Below are 22,383 nucleotides of genomic sequence, written 5' to 3'. Positions count from 1 at the left end.
GATAAAGAAGATCAGGAAAATAGTTAATTACAGGTAGTCTTGTAATTACTTACGGCCGAAGTTGAGCCCAAAATTTCCGTTGCTCAGCGAGACATTTGTTAAGGGAGTTTTGCTCCATTTTATGACCTTTCTTGCCACAGTTGCTAAGGGAATCACTGTAGTTGTTAAGTAAGAACACAGTTGTTAAGTGAATCTGGTTTCCCCCATTGTCAGAACGTCACAAAAAGAGGATCAGGTGACCCTGGTACACCGTTACCGTCATAAATATGAATGAGTCGCCAAGTGTCTGAATTTTGATTTCAGGGATATATTAATGGTCGTAACTGTGAAAAACAGTCACTCTTTCAATGCCGCTGTCGTAAGTGTGAAAAATGGTCACTGTTTTCAAACGGTCACTAAATGAACTGTTGTAAGTCAAGGATTACCTGTGCAGTACCTTGGAAAAATATTAAATTAAGCATATTGGGTGGAAAAATAAAAACAGCAGTGAGGAGCATGGAAAGGAATATTTGATGTATAAAAAGGAAACTTTTTTGTGGCTGTGGGGAACCTGACAATTCATAGGGCTGAGGAATTTGAGATATCTCCAGTTCTCCGCAGCATAGAATTTTCTTTGAGTAGGACACTGTGATTATATCTCGCAATTTTATTAAAGCGTGATTAAAAAAAATAACCCTCATAACTTTGGTAGTCCATATCCTTGCTGAATAACAGCAATGGCATCCTGAATTCCTAATAGCTTTTATATTATTCTATAATAATATAAAACAGGGGTCTCCAACCTTGTCAACTTTAAGACTTGTGGACTTCAACTCCCAGAGTTCCTCAGCCAGCAAAGCTGGTTGAGGTACTCTGTTTCTGAAAAGACAATAAACATGTAAGATAAGATAAGAAAAGATAAGATAGGATAGGATAGGATATAGGCTTAAATAGGTTTTAAACATGGATTTTTGGGTTTATTTTATATTTTGTATTGTATTTTAAATTTAGGCTATATTGAATAAGTTTTTAAATAGTGTTTTTATTGTAATGTTTGTATTATTTTATCTGCCTGTTCAACCCTGAGTCCTTAGAATGGTATAAATAAATAATAATAATAATAATAATAATAATAATAATAATAATAATTATTATTATTATTATTTTTTTTTTTTTTTTTTTTTTTAAGGATACAGGATAGGATAAGGAAAAAGGGAAGGGAAGAGAAGAGAGGAGAGAAGAGCATGTTAATAAATTTGTTAAAATACAATCATCACGGCTTAGGGCTGATTTACAGGTAATCCTCAATTTACAACAGATCATTTAGCAACGTTCAAATTACAACACTGAGTCACGTGTCCCACTTATGACTTTTGGTCATAAGTTGAGGACTATGTATCTGCCCATTTTAGAAGGGACAACTTTCTACTGCTTGGATAAAATTTTTCTATCCATCTTTTGAAGACCATAAAGAGGAGATCACGATTGATCAGCAGTCTACCTGTCAAAGGAATGGGTTCTGCCTATGGAGATTCTCAGTCATCCAGGTCTTGGTTATCTTTCAAGAGGCACTGGACTAACAGAAAGTCACTAGCCTCTTGAAAAAATCATCTTTTTTTCAAGAAGGTAGAACTATCCTGTTGTGACCTATTATTTGGCCCTCCAGTAACTGAATGAGTTCTGATGAGGAGTTACTGATGAGGAAGGTGTAGTCTGATCAGCATCAAAGCAACCTGAGGCTCCAGGAAGAATATGGTTGGCCAAGAGAGAGAGACAGAGGCGGAGACTGATTCCATCAACCTCAGATGGAAAGTCAAAGCCTCCAGGTCTATCTGAAAGAGGAGGAAGACAGCGGGTCAGTGCATGGATGCACAGAATAGGATGTTTAGGAAATTACCACTCAGTCCATGAAAAAAACAAACTAATTTTATTCAACAGCTGGGAATTACTTGTTCAGCTTGTTCAACTCAGTAAAACAAATGCCTCCCAACACAATTTCCTCAGTTATCTCACAAACCTTAGTCCAATTCGAACTGCAAAGGTTCTGGCAAATGTCCAAGCCACAAAACAAAATGTAGATGAAGCAGAAAAGCAGAGAACAGCTGCATGATGTTTTAAAAGCTCAAACACCTTATGGTCTGTTTGAGCCTTATGGGACAATCATCTCTTGGCCTTACTCCTGGGTCGTCCTCTTTGCTTTCTGCTCTTGCCTTCTGGCAGCTCTTCTCATCTTCTTATAGACAAGAGGTGAGCGACTAACCTTGGTGCAAGCAAAACAATCTGGAACTGACACACTCAAAACCGTAATGGTGGTAGACTTTAGCCCATTCCTCTCACAAATAGAACAATACAATTATCACAAGTATCAATAGTAAATATCTGAGTTTAAATTTGTTGGGTATCCTAACATCAAAACATCATTAAAAAGGACAACAGAATGTTCTTTCTGCCAACTCAGTAGCTCAAACTGCCCAAGGAGCTGCTGATCCAATTCTACAGAGGAATTATTGAGTCTGTCATTTGCACCTCTATAACTGTCTGGTTGTTCTGCAACCCAACAAGAAAAACACAGACTTCAGGATAATTAGAACTGCAGAAAAATAATTGCTACCAACCTGCCTTCCATTGAGGACCTGTATACTGCGAATCAAGAAGAGACGTGAAAATATTTAGATCCTGCATCCTGGACATAAACTGTTTCAACTCCTACCCTCAAAACAAGCTATAGAGCACTGCACACCAGAACAACTAGACACAAGAACAGTTTTTCGAAGGCCATCACTCTGCTAAACAAATAATTCCCTCAACACTGTCAGACTATTTACTGAATCTGCACTACTATTAATCGTTTCATAGTTCCCATCACCAATCTCTTTCCACTTGACTGTATGACTATAACTGTTGCTGGCAATCCTTATGATTTATATTGATATATTGACCATCAATTGTGTTTTAAATGTTGTACCTTGATGAAATATCTTTTCTTTTATGTACACTGAGAGCATATGCACCAAGACAAATTCCTTGTGTCCAATCACATGGCCAATAAAAAATTCTATTCTATTCTATTCTTAGGAAACTCCTCTGTTCTCTGCCTCCTACTATCAATCTCTGACTCTGGAGTCTCACCTTTGATGGCCCTGGCTATCTCAGCCTTGCTGTACTCTTGCCAATAAGTGAGGTCAGACCACAACAAGAGGACTGAAATCTATCAGGTCTTTGGGATAGAAGACATGCTGTCATATCTAGAGAAAACAGATGAATAGATTCAACTATTCATCTAGCAAAAGATTGAGAGAGAAACTTTTCAGATGCTCTCACTCTAATATGAATCATTGATTCAACTACAGAGGTTATCTGTTTGGAAATAGTCAGAACATATCCTGTAAAAAAATGGAATTTTCCACATATGGTGAGAATTGCTGATGGACCATGTTTTCAAACGGTCACTAAATGAACTGTTGTAAGTCAAGGATTACCTGTGCAGTACTTGGTTGGAAAAGAAAACTCAATGAATTAAGCATATTGTCGGAGTCGGAAAAATAAAAACAGCAGTCAGGAGCATGGAAAGGAAAAGTGATGTATAAAAAGGAAACTTTTTTGTGGCTGTGGGGAACCTGACAATTCATAGGGCTGAGGAATTTGAGATATCTCCAGTTCTCCGAAGCATAGAATTTTCTTTGAGTAAGACACTGTGATTATATCTCGCAATTTTATTAAAGCGTGATTAAAAAAAAATAACCCTCATAACTTTGGTAGTCCATATCCTTGCTGAATAACAGCAATGGCATCCTGAATTCCTAATAGCTTTTATATTATTCTATAATAATATAAAACAGGGGTCTCCAACCTTGTCAACTTTATAGAGGAATTATTGAGTCTGTCATTTGCACCTCTATAACTGTCTGGTTCGGTTCTGCAACCCAACAAGAAAAACACAGACTTCAGAGGATAATTAGAACTACAGAAAAAATAATTGCTACCAACCTGCCTTCCATTGAGGACCTGTATACTGCACGAATCAAGAAGAGGGCCGTGAAAATATTTGCAGATCCCTCGCATCCTGGACATAAACTGTTTCAACTCCTACCCTCAAAACGACGCTATAGAGCACTGCACACCAGAACAACTAGACACAAGAACAGTTTTTTCCCGAAGGCCATCACTCTGCTAAACAAATAATTCCCTCAACACTGTCAGACTATTTACTGAATCTGCACTACTATTAATCGTTTCATAGTTCCCATCACCAATCTCTTTCCACTTATGACTGTATGACTATAACTTGTTGCTGGCAATCCTTATGATTTATATTGATATATTGATCATCAATTGTGTTGTAAATGTTGTACCTTGATGAACGTATCTTTTCTTTTATGTACACTGAGAGCATATGCACCAAGACAAATTCCTTGTGTGTCCAATCACACTTGGCCAATAAAATTCTATTCTATTCTATTCTATTCTATTCTATTCTATTCTTTAAGACTTGTGGACTTCAACTCCCAGAGTTCCTCAGCCAGCAAAGCTGGTTGAGGTACTCTGGGAGTTGAAGTCCACAAGTCTTAAAGTTGACAAGGTTGGAGACCCCTGATATAAAACATGTAAGATAAGATAAGAAAAGAAAAGATAAGATAGGATAGGATAGGATAGGCTTAAATAGGGTTTTTAAACATGGATTTTATTGGGGTTTATTTTATATTTTGTATTGTATTTTAAATTTAGGCTATATTGAATAAGTTTTTTAAATAGTGTTTTTATTGTAATGTATTGTATTATTTTATCTGCCTGTTCACTAATAATAATAATAATAATAATAATAATAATAATAATAATAATAATAATAATAATAATAATAATAATAATAATAATAATTAATTATTATTATTATTATTATTATTATTATGTGTGTGTGTGTGTGTGTGTGTGTGTGTGTGTGTGTGTGTTATAGGATAGGATAGGGGAAAGGAAAGGAAGGGAAGGGAAGAGAAGAGAAGAGAAGAGAAGAGAAGAGAAGAGAAGAGAAGAGAAGAGAAGAGAAGAGAAGAGAAGAGAAGAGAAGAGAAGAGAACATGTATAACTTAAAAGTTAAATGCGGTTGTTAAAATACAATCATCACGGCTTGGGGCTGATTTACAGGTAATCCTCAATTTACAACAGATCATTTAGCAACCGTTCAAATTACAACGCCACTGAGTCACGTGTCCCACTTATGACTTTTGGTCATAAGTTGAGGACTATCCGTATCTGCCCATTTTTAAGAAGGGACAACTTTCTCTACTGCTTGGATGGGGGGGGAAAATTTTTCTATCCATCTGGATTTTGGACTGCCCAAGACCATCCACAAAGAGGAGAAGATCACGATTGATCAGCGCAGTCTACCTGTCAAAGGAGGAGAAAATGGGTTCAAAAAAGCCTATGGAGATTCTCAGTCATCCAGGTCATGGTTGCCACAAAGGTACTTTTTCAAGAGGCAACTGGACTAACCAGAAAGTCCACTAGCCTCTTGAAAAAAATCATCTTTTTGGGGGGGGGTTCAAAAAAAAAAGAAGGTAGAACTATCCTGTTGTGACCTATTGGCCCCCGGCCCCTCCAGTAACTGAATGAGTTACTGATGAGGAGTTACTGATGAGGAGGAGGAGGTGTGGGAGTCAGGATCAGCATCAAAGCAACCTGAGAGCTCCGAGGAAGAAGGGGGTATGGAGTTGGCCGAGAGAGAGAGAGACAGAGGCGGAGACTGAGGTGTCCATCAACCCTCAGATGGAAAGTCAACAGCCTCCAGGTCTGGAGGTGACTGAGGAAGAGGAGGAAGAACAGCGGGGTCCAGTGCATGGATGCACAGAAGGCAGAGGATGTTATGACCCAGGCCCAAGTCGGTAGTAATAAACTCAGTCCGTGAAAAAAACAAACTAATTTTATTCGAACAGCTGGGAATTACTTCATTCCCAACGTTGTTCAACTCAAAGTAAAACAAATGCCTCCCAACACAATTTCCTCAGTTATCTCACAAACCTTAGTCCAATTCGGCAAACTGCCAAAGGCCCTTCCTGGCAAATGTCCAGAAGCCACAAAAACAAAAATGTAGATGAAGCAGAAGACGAAGCAGAAGACACAGCTGCAATGATGTTTTCCGGCAAAAGCTCAAACACCAGTGCTGGTCTGTTTTGAGCCTTATGGGAGGGGCCAATCATCTCTTGGCCTTACTCCTGAGTCGTCCTCTTTGCTTTAGCTGCTCTTGCCTTCTGGCAGCTCTTCTCATGCGTGCCTTATAGACAAGAGGTCGAACGACTAGCCTTGTGGTGCAACCAAAACAATCTGGAACTGAACACACTCAAAACCGTAGAAATGGTGGTAGACTTTAGGAGAAACCCTTCCATACTTCCACCTCTCACAATACTTGACAACACAGTATCAACAATAGAAACCTTCAAATTTCTGGGTTCTATCATATCGCAAGATCTCAAATAGAATAGAATAGAATAGAATAGAATTTTATTGGCCAAGTGTGATTGGACACACAAGGAATTTGTCTTGGTGCATATGCTCTCAGTGTACATAAAAGAAAAGATATGTTCATCAAGGTACAACATTTACAACACAATTGATGATCAATATATCAATATAAATCATAAGGATTGCCAGCAACAAGTTATAGTCATACAGTCATAAGTGGAAAGAGATTGGTGATGGGAACTATGAAACGATTAATAGTAGTGCAGATTCAGTAAATAGTCTGACAGTGTTGAGGGGATTATTTGTTTAGCAGAGTGATGGCCTTTGGGAAAAAACTGTTCATCAAAAACATCATTAAAAAAGGACAACAAAGAATGTTCTTTCTGCGCCAACTCAGTAAGCTCAAACTGCCCAAGGAGCTGCTGATCCAATTCTACAGAGGAATTATTGAGTCTGTCATTTGCACCTCTATAACTGTCTGGTTCGGTTCTACAACCCAACAAGAAAAACACAGACTTCAGAGGATAATTAGAACTGCAGAAAAAATAATTGCTACCAACCTGCCTTCCATTGAGGACCTGTATACTGCACGAATCAAGAAGAGGGCCGTGAAAATATTTGCAGATCCCTCGCATCCTGGACATAAACTGTTTCAACTCCTACCCTCAAAACGACGCTATAGAGCACTGCACACCAGAACAACTAGACACAAGAACAGTTTTTTCCCGAAGGCCATCACTCTGCTAAACAAATAATTCCCTCAACACTGTCAGACTATTTACTGAATCTGCACTACTATTAATCGTTTCATAGTTCCCATCACCAATCTCTTTCCACTTATGACTGTATGACTATAACTTGTTGCTGGCAATCCTTATGATTTATATTGATATATTGACCATCAATTGTGTTGTAAATGTTGTACCTTGATGAACGTATCTTTTCTTTTATGTACACTGAGAGCATATGCACCAAGACAAATTCCTTGTGTGTCCAATCACACTTGGCCAATAAAAAAAAATTCTATTCTATTCTATTCTTAGGAAAAGGCTCCTCCTGTTCCTCTGCCTCACTACTATCAATCTCTGGAAGCTCTGGAGTCTGCACCTCACTCCCCGATGGCCCTGGCCCTATCTCAGCCTCATCGCTGTCCGACTCTGTTGCCAGCTCCGTAGGCTTCTGAAGGACCACAACAGAGGAGAGGAGAGCAGTGGAAATCTATGGGCAGGTCTTTGGGATAGAAGAGCCACCGCTGCTAGTGAAGCCCCACCCTAGATCTGGAGAGAAAAGGCAGGGGGCGGAGATGAATAGATTTGGCAGACAACTATTCATCTCCAGGACGGACGAAGATGGGGTGAGAGAGAAACTTTTGGCAGAGGCTGCTCTCACTCCTAATATAGGAATCATTGATTCAACTACAGAGGGTTGGTCGTGTTTGGAGAGCTGGGTCAGAACATATCCTGTGGTGGGAAAACTGAGCTGGCCCAATTCTCTCCACATCGATGGTGAGAAGTTGCTGATGGACCATCTCGGTTTTCACAAATGGCTTAGGAATCTGACAGCCCTGTTTAGCTTCCATCCATCCCTCCATCCATCCAAGCATTCTTCCCAGAAAGTTATCACTCGAGAAACTTGGCCGTCTTCCGAAGTTCCTTCTGAAGCTCATGTCGCCATGTGTGAAATTTGAAATATGTCCTGAAAGGCAATGACCCCCTGCATAGAAACCAGCGGTTTGGGTCAGAAGAGAAAGGAAACTGGCCCGAGTCCCAAAGTCTCTAAAAGTCTCTACTCAAAACCCCAAAAGCTTTAACCAAAAACTGTCTACCATTGACCTCACCCCATTCCTAAGAGGACTATAAGGGGCGTGCATAAGTGCACAAAAGTACCTACCGTTCTTGTCCTATTGTTCCCTTCATTATAGTATTATACTTTTACTTTTACTTATACTTTTTTTTTTATTTGCATTTATATCCCCCCCTTCTCCGAAGACTCAGGGCGGCTTACATTGTGTTAAGCAATAGTCTTCATCCATTTGTATATTATATACAAAGTCAACTTAATTGCCCCCAACAATCTGGGTCCTCATTTTACCTACCTTATAAAGGATGGAAGGCTGAGTCAACCTTGGGCCTGGTGGGACTTGAACCTGCAGTAATTGCAAGCAGCTGCTGTTAATAACAGACTGTCTTAGCAGTCTGAGCCACAGAGGCCCCTTTTACTTATATATACTTTTTCTCTCATGATGGGTTATTGTTTAATGTTGATGATTGTATATACTGTTGTGACAAAATAAAATTTTAAAAAAATGATTTAGAGCACATCGGTTCCTCATTTAGCCTCTTGATAAATTTATTTATTTATTTATTTATTTATTTATTAAATTTTTATACCGCCCTTCTCCCGAAGGACTCAGGGCGGTGTACAGCCAAAGATAAAAAGTTGATATACATACAATTTAAAACCAAGATTTAAAACTAAGCAAATTACAAAAGGCGAATATTAAAATTTTAAAATTTAAAAAACCCTAAGACAATAAAAACCCAATTTAAAATTAATAACACTATTATGCCAGTCCCGCTTGAATAAATAGATGTGTTTTCAGCTCACGGCGAAAGGTCCGAAGATCAGGCACTTGGCGTAGGCCAGGGGGGAGTTCATTCCAGAGTGTCGGGGCTCCAACAGAGAAGGCCCTTCCCCTGGGGGCCGCCAGCCGACATTGTTTGGTGGATGGCACCCTGAGAAGACCCTCCCTATGAGAGCGTACGGGTCGGTGGGAGGCATAAGGTAACAGCAGGCGGTCTCGTAAGTACCCGAGTCCTAAGCCATGGAGCGCTTTAAAGGTGGTAACCAAAATCTTAAAGCGCACCCGAAAGACCACAGGAAGCCAGTGCAAACTGCGTAGTAGCGATGTTACATGGGAGCCACGAGTGGCTCCCATTACTACTCGTGCAGCCGCATTCTGGACTAACTGCAGTCTCCAGGTGCACCTCAATGGCAGCCCCATGTAGAGAGCATTGCAATAAGATGTGGCCGCTGTAGTAGCTTGAAAAGATGTGGCCGCTGTAGTAGCTGAGTCTCATCCTGAATTCAGTTTTTTGACCTCATCCCAACACGAAAAAAAAAGCCAAATTAATCACTTCCCTGGGGGGGGGGGAGGAAAAAAAAGGAGTGAACATTTCTTGCAGATGTTTCATGACCAAACTAGGTAACATCATCAGTGGGAGAACGGGAGGGGAGTAGATGAAGGAAGGAGGAAGAGAAAAAGCAGGAGAAGAAGGATGTGAAAAAATAAAAATAAAAAGTCCTTGGTGTTCTCTGAGCTTGGTTATTTTCTTGAAGGTATTTCAGGACCCAACTAGGTAACCTCAGGAGGAGGAGGAGGAGGAGGAGGAGTGGGGGGAGGAGGAGGAGGAGGAGGGCTGTGGGATCCTTGGTGCTCCTTGTCCTTGGTGATTTTCTTATAGTTGTGGTCAGTTTCAGGGTTGACGTTTCATGACCCAAATAGGTAACATCATCAGTGTTAGTGAGAAATGGGTTTCTCACTGTTTAGCACTGAAAGGAAAAAAACGGACTTATGACCGCATTTCACATTTACAACAATTGCAGCATCCCCCTGGTCACATGACCAAAATTCAGACACTTGGCAACCGACTCATATTTATGACGGTCGCAGTGTCTTGGAGGGGTCACGTGATTTCCCCTTTGAGACCTTCTGACAAGCAAAGTCAAGATTCACTTAACAACCGTGTGATTAAGTTGGCAACTGCAATGATTCACTTAATGGCTACGGCAAGAAAGATCGTCCAATGGGCCAATATTTACTTAAAAAATGTTTTGCTTAGCAACTGAAATTATGGGCTCAATTGTGGTCGTACGTTGAGGACCCCCTGTGTGCAGTTCTGCTGGAATATTGTTTTAATTAGCTCTATTTGTGTTTATAGACCTTCTCCTAACTTATTGGGTTGGGGGAGTATTAAGGCAATGGTGGAATTCAATTTTTTTTACAACCTGTTCTGTGGGCGTGGCTTGGTGGGCGTGGCTAGGTGGGCGTGGCAGGGGAAGGATATTGCAAAATCTCCATTCCCTCCCCACTCCTGGGGGAAGGATATTACTAAATCTCCATTCCCTCCCCACTCCTGGGGGAAGGATGCTGCAAAATCTCCATTCCCTCCCCATTCCTGGGGGAAGGATACTGCAAAATCTCCATTCCCACCCCACTTCTAGGGGAAGGATATTACAAAATCTCCATTCCCACCCCACTCTGGGGCCAGCCAGAGGTGGTATTTGCCGGTTCTCCAAACTATTCAAAACTTCCGCTACCGGTTCTCCAGAACCTGTCAGAACCTGCTGGATTTCACCCCTGGTTTAAGGAAGTTTGAATAAAAGATTTCCTCCTGTTTGCTATTTTTTCTTGGGTAGCTTAGATTCAGCTTGTCAATTATAAATCCATTGTGGATTCCATTCATTTTTAAGGGAAAATGGGGACAGTATAAAAAATAAAATATATTTTGATGTAAAAATTCCCACGCATTCATACAAAATAAAAAGTTTTTAGCATCTCCCGCCCTCCTCCGCCCCCCAGGAAAGTGGAAACATCTGGGAAATTCTCCTGAGTGTAGCATGCGGGAGGGGGGGGGGAGGGAAATTGTATATCTAGTTTTTATCTGTGTGAATTTTCTGGATGCAATTATACAGTTCCCCACAGCCTCTGTGGCCTGGCCATAGTTATCCCAGGGAAGAAAGTTAAATATATTAAAAGTATCTTATTTTCAAATGGGGCACCGATACAGGTAATCCTCGACTTACAATCGAGCCCCAAAGTTCCGTTGCTAAGCGAGACAGTTGCTAAGCGAATTTTGCCCCGTCTTTCGACTTCTTCTGCCCAAGAACAGTTGTTGAGTGAATCACTAAAATTAGGGGACTGGGAGTTTTAGTTCTGACTTAGGCATGGAAGACTGCCAGATGACTTTTGGCCAGGGGTGTCAATTTCAAGGCCCCCAGCCTGGATCTGGCCTGTGGGGTGCTTAGATTTGACTCGCGGGGCCCGTATGGAAATAGCAAAGGAAGGTGCCTCTGCTAGCAAAAATGTGGCATGGGCAAAGCACGCACATGCCCCTCGCCCCGACCATTTTTGGCCTCCAGAGTGGTCTAGGAGAGCTTCCTTGACTCAGAAGGTTATAGAAAAGTAATTTTTTTTACTTTTTTAAATTTATTTGAATTTATATCCCGCCCTTCTCCGAAGACTCAGGGCGGCTTACACTGTGTTAAGCAATAGTCACATCCATTTGTATATTATATACAAAGTCAACTTTTATTGCCCTCAACAATCTGGGTCCTCATTTTACCTACCGTACTTTTAAGGCTTGCAGGATTCTGCTACTATAGCCTATGTCAGGGGTCTGCAAACTTGGCTCTTTTAAGACTTATGGACTTCAACTCCCAGAGTTCCCCAGCCAGCAAAGCAAAGCTGACCGAGGAACTCTGGGAGTTGAAGTCCACAAGTCTTAAAAGAGCCAAGTTTGCAGACCCCTGACCTATGTCAGTAATTTACAGTTGTAGTCTTCTTAGTGAGTCAGTTTCTTGATTTGGTTTCTTTCTCATAAGGTGATCAAGTAAGTATTAAAAGAACAAAATCCCAGAAATGTACACCTCCTTATTTTTATAAGTTTATAAAACCATGTCTGCGGAGGTGCGGCCCACCATGGCCACGCCCACACCCACCCAGCCCTCCAAGGTCAAACCCTATCTTGATGTGGCCCTCAATGAAATTGAATTTGACACCCCTGCCTTAGGCCAATCACAGGGACGATGAGTTGTAGTCCCACCTTAGGCGTGGTGACTTTGGGCCAATCACCAGGAGACTGGGAGTTCTAGTTCTGCCTTGGGCAGGAAAGCCAGCAGGGTGACTTTGGGCCAATCACCAGGAGACTGGGAATCCTAGTCCCGCCTTAGGCACGAAAGTTGGTTGGGAGACTTTGGACCAATCGCCAGGAGACTGGGAGTTCTAGTTTCTCCTTAGGCTTAAAACATTGGACCACTCCCTTTCTTTCTTTCTTCCAGTCCAGTGCACCTCACAGGATTGTTGTTATGGGGAAAATAGAAGGAGGAAGGAGTATTAAGCATGATTACTCTCTTGGGTTACTTATAAATTAATAAAGGTGGAATAACCTTCTAACAAATAAATAAATAACTTTTAGTGGGGTTGGCTGGCATGCCACTCAATGAACTACACATTCTCATCCAGCATGAATAAATTACGATGTATTCTATCCTATAAATCCAGACAATTGGCTTAATTCAGCACAGGATAGTTCAGTTTTCAAGTTATGCCAACGCAGCAGGCGATTAATCTTCCCGGGGCTGACAAAAGCCAAGGTAGATATTGGCAGGGGAAAAAAATGAATATATTCTCCCCAATGAAGTCATCTCTTAATTAGGCAAAGTGGCTGAGAAGGGGAGAAGGATTTATTCTCTTTTTCGTGATCAAGGCGCCTCTCGCATTCGAGTCTGTTAACTTCTCTGTCCAATTGTCATCTTTAAGAAAAGCAAATTCTGAAGAGCCCCCTGGTAGCTTTCAGGTGTCCTTTCGGCCCTCGTTTCTTTAGAGAATATTCCAGACCAAAGGAGAGACCCTCTGCCAGGGTCAAAAAAGTCAAAATGGCAGCCACGCTTCTGCTTTTGAAGCCCCGCCTCTTTCTGCTTATGTGGCGAATGGGCATTAAAAAAGAGGCGGAGCTTCAATGGTGAGATGCTAGCGGTCATTTTGACTTTTTGGACCTCCTCCCCAATATGCTGATGGGCGCAAAAGATTTTGGGAAAATGCCCTTGATTAATATAGGCAGGTCGTGACTTACAACCACTCGTTTAGTGACCAATCTTTCAACGACACTGAAAAAATTGACTTTTGACCGTTTTTTATGCTTACGACGAATGTAGCATCCCGGTCGGTGGTCCCGTTTATCAAAATTCAGACACTTGGCAACTGTCTCATATTTATGATGGTTTCAGGGACGATAGGCACATTAGAGCACTTATGCACGCCCCCCCCCCATCTACTGACCACTTAAGTATGAAGTAAGGTCCACGGAAGTCAATTTGCGACTGAAAGTGTGAACATTTGTAGCTGAGGCAACTGGAACAGGTAGGGCACTCCAGACTGTGAGAACTCTATTACAGAAGTCATATTTTTTTACAGTCTATAACAATTTACATTGAGTTTAAAGCGGTTGTTCGCACGCGTGTTATTGCAATTAAAACAGAAAAGAAGTCATTTACAGGTAAAGCATTGCTACGTGTAATTTTGTATGCAATACCTAGGTCTGACCGCGAGCGACACAGTTCTAAGTTATCCCAACCAAGAATTTTGAGCCTGGTAGTATAGGGAATTCTGTTGTGTTGAGGACTACCTGTATGGCAAAATTTTAAAATGCCACAATAAATACACCGATGACTATTTCCCCTTCCAAGGAGTCATTGAGTTACAGTTCCATTCAGATTGCATGCTATAAACTGGTTCAGCCATTAAAAATAAAATCAGTCCTAAGTCACTTTTTTTTCAGGGATGTTGTGAATGGTCACTAAACGAGTGGCTGTAAGTCGAGGACTAGCTGTATGGTGTTGCGTTCTTAGGATGGGCTGCCTTTTCGGGCTGACCAAAAAGAAAAGATCATTACATACACGAGCACACAACAGATTTAAGCTCAATGTGAACCGCTCCAATATTGATTGCAGAAAATATGACTTCAGTAACAGAGTTGTTAATGCCTGGAATGCACTACCTGACTCTGTGGTCTCTTCTCAAACTCCCCAAAGCTTTAACCAAAAACTCTCTACTATTGACCTCACCCCATTTCTAAGAGGTCTGTAAGGGGCGTGCATAAGAGCACAAGAGTGCCTACCGTTCCTGTCCTAATGTTTCCTTTCATTATATTCAATTAATTTAGTTATTACATACTCATACTTATATTTATACTTATATATTGTATAGTTATTTCATGCTTATGCTTATATATACTGTGTGACAAAATAGATAAAATAATTTTTTCTGAAGAACATGGTAGCATCTTAAGTCTCTTGTTTGTGTTTCACAAGGCTGCTTCTGCCCCCTGCTGGAAAAAAGCTATCATGGCAGTCAAGCTATGTTTAGTGAAGTTACAGTGCCCTCTAGTGGCAAATATAGATAGCTAGAGAGCAGGATGTCTTTGATGTACCCAGTAATACATGCAAGAATTTATGGGATGGGCAGATTTATTATAGTGTGAGATTTCCTGTATCAAAACCCACAAAAGCTTGGAACCTCATCCTAAACTTGTTGCTCCCATATAACACCTCTCCTGCGCAGGCTGCACTGGCTTCCGGTGGTCTTTCGGGTGCAATTCAAGTGTTAGTTACCACCTTCAAAGCGCTCCATGGCATAGGACCGGGTTACTTACGGGACCGCCTGCTTCTACCGGAGACCTCCCATCGACCAGTGCGCTCCCATAGGGAGGTTCTCCTCGGGGTGCCGTCGGCCAGTCAATGTCGGCTGGCGGCGCCCAGGGGGAGGGCCTTCTCTGTGGAGGCTCCCACCCTCTGGAACAAGTTACCACCAGGTATCCGTCAACTCCCTGATCTTCGGACCTTTCGACGCGAGCTGAAAACATTTTTGTTTCACCGTGCAGGACTGGCCTAGTGGGGTTTTAATAAGGGGTTTTATTGGTTTTAAGTTCTTCGACCAACTCTAAATTTTCTTTTAAACTGGTTTTAAAAATTGTACTAATTGTTTTTACTTTGGCTGTAAACCACCCTGAGTCCTTTGGGAGAAGGGCGGTATAGAAATTGAAACAATAAATAAATAAATAAACTGTGTGTAAGGAAAAAAATAGCACGGAGGTTAGAGAGAAAGGAAATATAAAAAAGAGAAATCCATTGATCACTGAATAGAATGTAGAATAACAGAGTTGGAAGGGACTCCTGGAGGTCTTCTAGTCCATCCCCCTGCTCAGGCAGGAATTTCCATACCACCGCAGACAAATGGCTATCAAAACATCTTCTTAAAAACTTCCAGTGTTGGAGCATTCAAAACTTTTGCAGGCAAGTTGTTCCACTGATTAATTTGTCGTTGCTTCGTGGCATGTAAAATCTTGCACTGTTTATCACTGTACACTGATAAACAGTGTACACCCGACTTAGGACTGTTCATTTAGTGACCATTCGTTTCAACAGCACTGAAAAAAGTGACATGACTGTTTTTCACACAACTATTGGAGCATCTTCGTGGTCACATGATCAAAATTCAGACCCTTGGCAACACGACTCATATTTATGACGGTGGCAGTGTCCTGGCATCACACGATCCCCTTTTACGACCTTCTGAGAGTCAGAAGGGAAAGCCAGATTCGCTTAACAACCGTGTGACTAATCTCATAACTGAGGCGATTCACTTAACAACCGAAAGGCAGAAAGATCGTAAAGTGGATCGTAAAATTCCCTTAACAAGTGGCTTGTTTAGCAAAGGAAATTTGGAGTTCAGTTGTGGCCGTAAATTGAGGATTACCATTATTTACTACAGAAGTCTATTCGTCACCAAAGGGCTCTTTTTGCTAGAAAATCATCATTTAGAGTTCAAAATAAGTTGGGCCATAAAGATGGACTTGGATGGTCATTCTTTTTTCGTCTCATTCTGATAATTCCACCTTCTTGCCCCAAAGACGTGAAATCAGCCACCATTAATGTGAATTTCCACTTTGCTTCAGGTCACAGCTTCAAATATTCTGTTCCTTTGCAGGTATTTAAACATTTAGTTTATCAATAAAAGCACTGAGTTTGATGGCCGAAAGTCCATGATTTTTTCCCCCAAAAATGTCTCACATTTTTCGGAGTATAAGATGCACCTTCCCCCCCCAAAAAAAGAGGGTGAAAATCTGGGTGCATCTTATATTCTGAATGTAGCCCTGCCCAGCTTCTCAAACGGAGGTTTCAGAGGCTGAAAAAAGCATCAGAAACAAAGCTTGAGAAAAGAAGCCCCCAAACGGAGCTTCAGAAAAGAAGCCCCCAAATGGAGCTTCAGAAAAAAAGCCCCCAAATGGAGCTTCAGAAAAGAAACCCCCAAATGGAGCTTCAGAAAAAAAGCCCCCAAACGGAGCTTCAGAAAAGAAGCCCCCAAATGGAGCTTCAAAAAAAAAGCCTCCAAACAAGAGTTTCAGAGGCTTTTTTTCTGAAGCTGTTTCGGAGGCTTTCAGAGTCAGAAAAAAAAGCCAAAAAAAAGCAAGGCACAGAGCTCACAACCAAGGAACCTGTTGCTAAAATTCACCTCTGGAAACAGCTGATTGCAGGTATTCCGGGAGGCCGATCCACCTGCCAATCAGCTTTTTTCTGATTTTCCTCCCCAAAAACTAGAGTGCATCTTATACTCCGAAAAATACGGTAGCTTGATGCCTCAAAGAGCTGGAACTGCTTAGTGTTAGACCTCGACTTAAGACTGCAAAGGGCCTCAAGATTTCCTTTGGCAAACAAGACAGCTGCTAAGTGAATCATGCTGGATTTTATGACCTTTCTGCCTTTCAGTTGTTAAGTGAACCAAAGCAATTGTTAAGTGAGGAACACGGCTGCTAAGCAAACCTGGCTTCCCCATTGACTTTGCTTGTCAGGAGGTCGCAAAAAGGGGAATCACATGACCCCCCCGGGACACGGCCACCGTCATAAATATGAATCAGTTGCCAAGCCCCGTGGCCATGGGGATGCTGCAACGGCCATAAGTGGGAAAAAATGATTCTAAGTTACTTTTTTGCAGCGCTATTGGAACTTTAGAATGGTCACTAAACGAATGGTTGTAAGCCGAGGACTAACTAACTAACTATATATTGATTATTTTGTGGGGTGTTTTTTTTTTAGTGTTTTAATGTATTTTAAATAGTTTTAAAATATGACAGTTCTGTCTGGTTTTGATGTATAAAACAGGTGGAGTGGCCATTATATTATCCTGGCTACCATCTTGTCTTCTGTTGTGACTCCGGTCCCCGAGCCTGTCCTCATGGAGGAGGATGACTCAGAGAGTGAGGGAGAGGAGCCGACAAGGCCTCCCTCTTTAGGTCCCTCCTTCCTGGCAACGCCTCAGGTGCCAGCGGAAGGCCAGGAGTGTCAGAGCCCCCACAGATAGAGGACGAGGAGGATCAATCCTGGATTGATCCTAGGCAGCGTCGGAAAGAGAGGCGTGCGCAGCAAAGGAAGAGGTGTGGCAGGCCCAGAGAGTGCTGAGTCACTGAGCCACAGGGGATAAAAGTGGGTGGAGTTGCCATCTGGCCCTGGTGACGGACAAAAGCTACCAAGTGCGAACTGCAGATCGGTCGTTTGGGAGTTAAAGGCCTGGACTGTGCAAAGGCTTTTTTTCTGTGTGCTCTTGGCAACAGATCTTGGACACGTGGGCTTCGGTCTCCGTAAGAGATAAAGAACTCGGAACTTGGCAGGCCTTTGCACTGTAGGTGCCAAGTCTTGCTTTCACTATGGAAAATCAGGTCTGTTGCAAATATAAAGGACTGTGGACGCGTGTCTCTGCGTCTTCTCTGTGAACTGGAGAGGGGGACGTAACATCTTCTTTGGCCAAGCACTGTGGGTGTATCTCCAGCGCCATCTTGACTGGAGGGGGTGGGGGGTCCCTGGGGCAGGAGTCCAGAACAAACGAAGGCAACCTCTCAGCCAATCTCAAAAGCAGAAGAAATAGAAACTTCAGGGTGTGTGTGTGTGTCTCTGTGTGTGAAAATGTCTTGGTCAGGTGATCTAAAACTGGCTTCTGAATAGGTAGGTATAGATATAGATACAGAGAGAGAGATAGAGAGAGAGATAGACGGATGGATGGATGGATGGGTGGATAGATAGATAGATAGATAGATAGATAGATAGATAGATAGATAGATAGATAGATAGATAGATAGATAGAGATTTTGTCCCTATCTCTCCCTCCCTCCCTTCCTCCCAATTATTTCAGATGACTGTATACAGAGTGAGTGTCACAGTGTGGGTCTTTTTCCTTCCTTCCTCTCTCTCTCTTTCTTTTTCTTTCTTTTCTTTTTCTTTCTTTTCTTTCTTTTTTTCTCTTTCTTTCTTTCCTTTTTTCTTTCCTCCCTCCCTCCTTCCCTCCTTCCCTCCCTTCCCTCCTTCCTTCTTTCTTTCGTTCTTTCTTTCCTTTTTCTTTTCTCCCTCCCTACCTTTCTTTCCTTCCTTCCCTCCCTCCCTCTTTCTTTTTTTCTTTCTTTCCTTTTCCTTTTTCTTTCTTTCCTTTTTTCTTTCCTCCCTCCCTCCCTCCTTCCCTCCTTCCTTCTTTCTTTCGTTCTTTCTTTCCTTTTTCTTTTCTCCCTCCCTCCCTCTCTTTCCTTCCTTCCTTCCTTCCCTCCCTTCCTCCCTCCCTCCCTCCCTCTCTCTCTCGCTCTTTCTTTTTCTTTCCTGATTGGTTCAAATATTTGGTGAGTGTGTTACAGAAGTGGCCTTTCCCCGTTTTCTATCCTTTCCTCCCTCCCTCCTTGATTTATTTTAACAAGTTCTGACATCAGAACCTCTGAATTAGGAAAATAATCTCTTGCCTTAATGCAAATGTGACTATTTTAGTTCCCGGAATTCCTAGCAATTGTGCTTGGCTGTAGTCCACACACATCTGGAGTATATCAGTTAAGGAAGAGTGCTAAATTTTTGACATTGGGATCACGTAAAATAGAATAACAGAAGAGTTGGATGGGACCGTGGAGAGATCTTTTAGTCCAACCCACTGTTCAAGCAGGAGACCCTATACTATTTCAGACAAGTGGTTGTCGAAGCTCTTCTTAAAAACTGCCAGTGCATCCAAAATTTTTGGAGAGAAGTTGTCTTACTGATTAATTGTTTTAACTGTCAGGAAATTTCTCCTCAGTTCTAGGTTGCTTCTCTCCTTGATGAGTTTCCACCCATTGCTTCTTGTTCTACCCTCAGGTGCTTTAGAGAACAGCTTGACTCCCTCTTCTTTATGGCAGCCCCTGAGATATTGGAAGACTGCTATCATGTCTCCTCTAGTCTTTCTTTTCATTAAACTAGGCATACCGAGTTCCTGCAACCGTTCTTCATGTTTTATCCTCCAGTCCCTTCATCATCTTTGTTGCTCTTCTCTGCACTCTTTCTAGACTCTCAACATCTTTTTTACATCGTGGCGACCAAAACTAAATGCGATATTCCAAGTGTGGCCTTACCAAGGCATTATAAAGTGGTATTAACTCTTCATGTGATCTTGATTCTCTCCCTCAGTTTATGCAGCCCAGAACTGTGTTGGCTTTTTTGGCAGCTGCTGCACACGGCTGGCTCATATCTAAATGGTTGTTCACTAGGACTCCAAGATCCCTCTCACAGTTACTACTATTGAGCAAGATATTGAATGATCAATTCATTTAACAATCATGGCATTTCTTTTACAACTGCCACGCTCATCTAATGACACCACCGCAAAAAAAGAAATTCATTTTGCGACTGTTTATCATCGTAATGGGCAAGCTTCATTATGGTCGTAACTCGAGAACTATCTGGAGTTATTTTCAGTCTACAAAGTCAAGAGAAGATGAAGGCTGTGTTGTATAGAAAGGAACTTGTTTTTGAATTAAGTGGCTTAGAAATATAATTGACAGATAGATCCTAATCCCTCTGTTTTGAGAATCGTTTAAAAAAAAAAATTCAAGACTGTGTCACAACAAATATTTTATTCTCAATATCTTTGTTATAATTACACTTGCTTTTTTTTTTTCTTTTTTAATAACATAGATCCTCAAACTCCAAAAGATAGTTCACAGTGAAAAAAGAAGAAGAAACAGAGCACAGTTTCAACGCAAAAGAGATATTTACATCAGTTTTAGAAGCAAATCTTGGCCATTAAGTTTCTACCGCCTGACAAATGAAAAAAAGAGATGCTTGACTCATTCATTCAGCAAATACATTCATTTTGTTGGACAATCAAGAGAAAACAAACATAACAAAATGTTTCTGTGCAGAAGAGCAACTGGGAACTTCTCCCACAACCACAAAACGTTGTGAAACTGGGATTCAAAAATACCAGTCCAGAGGATCTTAAGTCAGTTACTCCAAAGTAAATCCACTCCGCCCAATGGGCTTACTCTAAAGCAATTTGGCACTGGTTTATTAATTACAAGTAGTGCTCGATCTGCAACGAGTTGATTTAGTGACCGTTCGAAATTATAACGGCACTGAAAAAAGCGAGTTATGACCAATGTTCACACTTACGACCATTGCAGCATGCCATGGGTATTACGTGATCAAAATTTGGATGCTTGGCAACCGACTCATATTTATGACGGTTGCAGTGTCCCGGGGGCATCTGATCCCCTTTTGCGACCTTCTGACAAGCAAAGTCAATGGGGGAAGCCAGATTCACTTAACAACCATGTCACTAACTTAACAACTGCGGTGATTCATTTAACAACTATAGCAAAGAAGGTCATAGAATGGGGCAAAAGTCACTTAACAAATGTCTTGCTTAACTTGAGTCCATAAAATTGTATAAAATTACGAACTTGGGTTCGCTTTGCTTGATGGTCCAGCCCTGCTGGGTATTTGAATGACAGTATATCAGAGTTGGAAGGAACCTTGGTGGTTTTCTCATAAATTTTTGCCTCAATGGTAGTCGTAAGACAAGGTATATCTGTGTGTAATCCTGTGACAATTGTCTACTATTTATTTTTATTTTTATTTATAATTTAATTTCTATACCAACCTTCTCCCAAAGGACTCAGGGCAGTTTACAGCCATATTAAAACAGAAAATATACAAAATATAAATAACAAATTTAAAACGTCTACTATGTAGTAAGACCTTGGGAAGCTAATGGAATTTACTTGTGAGTCCATATGATTTACTCTCTAGCAAGAGATACAGATTTAAATTTGCTTTAATTTAAGATTTCTCTTTTAAGAGATTTCAGGAAGAGAGATTGAACTTTTAGGAGAAAGAAATGCAATATGTGAATTCTTCCATCCATTCACTTTTTAATTTTCCAGCAAAGGTAGTTCTTGACTTACGATCACAATTGAGTCCAACATTTCCATTGCTAAGCAAGACGGCTGACAGGGGGGATTTTGCCCTGTTTTACGACCTTTCTTTGCCACGGTTGTTAAGTGAACCACTGCAATTGTTAAGTTAGTCACACGGTACTTAACTGAATCTAACTTCTCCATTGACTTGACTTGTTAGAAGGTCGCAAAAGGGGATCATGTGACCCCGGGCAACTGTCATAAGTATGAGTCAGTTGCCAAGCGAATTTTGATCACATGACCACGGGGGGGGGGGGAACCGCATGGGACCGCAATGGTCAGAAGTGTTAAAAATGGTCATAAGTCCCTTTTTTTCAGTGCTGTTGTGACTTTCAACAGTCACTAAGTGAATGGTTGTAAGTTGAGGACTGCCTATATTTATCTGTTTAATTTGTAACAAGTGTTTTAAAAGTATGATGTCTGTATTTCTTGCTACAATTTTAGGCATTTTAATTGAGGATTTGTACCACAAAATTGGAAAGGACTTTGTTTCAATCTTCGGTTTCAGTCCTCGGTTTCTTGCTGTCCCACCCAACTATTTTAATTTCAGGACTGCGGGGCCCTTGATGATCTTTGAGTTTGGTGGTTTTCTTTCAAACGTTTCATTACCCAACTAGGTAACATCGTCAGGGCTAGAAGGGAAGGCGGTTTGCTCTTTGTTTATTTACAAAAGTGGCTTGCCCTCTCAATGTTAGTGGAGATGCGATTTTTCGCCTTAGTAATTCCTTGATTAAGGTATTGTTTTCTGCTTGATCGTTTGTCTGGTGTTAATCCCAGCTTATCTGGCTTTCTCTTTCTGGGGGGTTCTTGGTGTTCTCTAAAAGAAAGGGAGAGAGGGAGGGTGGAAGAAAGAGAGGGAGGGAGTAAGGAGGGGAGGGGAAGGGAAGAAAAGGGAAGGAAGGCAGCAAGGAGAGAA

The 22,383-nt window shown here is 41.3% G+C and overlaps 1 protein-coding gene across 5 annotated transcripts in view; it reads right to left on the bottom strand.

The window, feature by feature from the left end:
* Positions 1 to 22,383, bottom strand: part of ADCYAP1R1 (ADCYAP receptor type I) — a 187,799-nt gene that overhangs the window by 43,904 nt on the left and 121,512 nt on the right. Inside the window, exon 18 of one of the 5 annotated variants that reach the window (XM_058181025.1) lies at positions 20,105 to 22,284. The exons of the other annotated variants lie outside the window; for them this stretch is intronic. The gene's annotated coding sequence lies outside the window, so the exon portion shown is untranslated. Of the gene's footprint in view, positions 1 to 20,104; positions 22,285 to 22,383 lie in introns of those variants that run through there. 5 annotated transcript variants of the gene reach the window in all.

The sequence above is a fragment of the Ahaetulla prasina genome, chromosome 4 (genome assembly GCF_028640845.1).
Source record: "Ahaetulla prasina isolate Xishuangbanna chromosome 4, ASM2864084v1, whole genome shotgun sequence".
NCBI lineage: Eukaryota > Metazoa > Chordata > Lepidosauria > Squamata > Colubridae > Ahaetulla > Ahaetulla prasina.
Note: the sequence above shows the minus strand (reverse complement) of the source record. Positions and strands in the feature narration are given on the sequence as shown.